The sequence below is a fragment of the Triticum dicoccoides genome, chromosome 7B (genome assembly GCF_002162155.2).
Source record: "Triticum dicoccoides isolate Atlit2015 ecotype Zavitan chromosome 7B, WEW_v2.0, whole genome shotgun sequence".
In the NCBI taxonomy this organism is placed as follows: Eukaryota; Viridiplantae; Streptophyta; class Magnoliopsida; order Poales; family Poaceae; genus Triticum; species Triticum dicoccoides.
The window spans coordinates 622,092,910-622,093,669 of NC_041393.1; positions in this window are offsets into that span (position 1 = coordinate 622,092,910).

A 760-nucleotide genomic window follows, 5' to 3' on the forward strand; every position below is an offset into this window, starting at 1 on the left:
AAACAACGAATATCCTGCTTGAAAAGAGCGAAAACATTTGCACCATAAAAATAAAGCAAACACCTTTATGTATAAATTTCATCCAACTTTATTGTCGTGACACGCTCACATAGTTATACATGAGAAGATAATTCAAAATTATAGATGTTCTCCAATGTTATATGTCGATTTATTGAAATTTATTAACTTCCATGAATCAGGCTTTTCACCATTTTATATATAAAGTACACGGCCAAATGATACGAGGTGCTGAGGAAGCTCTCAAAAGCTCATCAACAAACGAAAAAGCGGCACACCACATTGAAGACGCAAAAATCACACAAGAGTCTACAATAAAATGCCACCGGAGTGCTGCCGAGAAGAGGCACTGTAGAAATTCGACACAACCAATAACCACTAACACCCGATGGCAACGCCTCCAAAAATGTAACGATGCCACGCGTTGCCGACGCGTCTGCCCAAGCGGACAACATTTTCACCTTGAGTGTGAGAGAGGAGGGAAGGGACCAACACTAGTAGAAAAACACCTAATAGTCCCGGTTCGTAAGGGCCTTTAGTCCCGGTTCTTGAATCGGGACTAATGGGTCGTTACTAATACCTCCACCCATTAGTCCCGGTTCAAACACGAACCGGGACCAATGTGCCTCCACATGGCCCTGTGCGCCGAGCCCAGTCAGGGGGCCTTTGGTCCCGGTTGGTGGCACCAACCGGGACCAAAAGCCATTCACGCGTCAGCATTCCAGTGGCTGGGGTTTTTGTT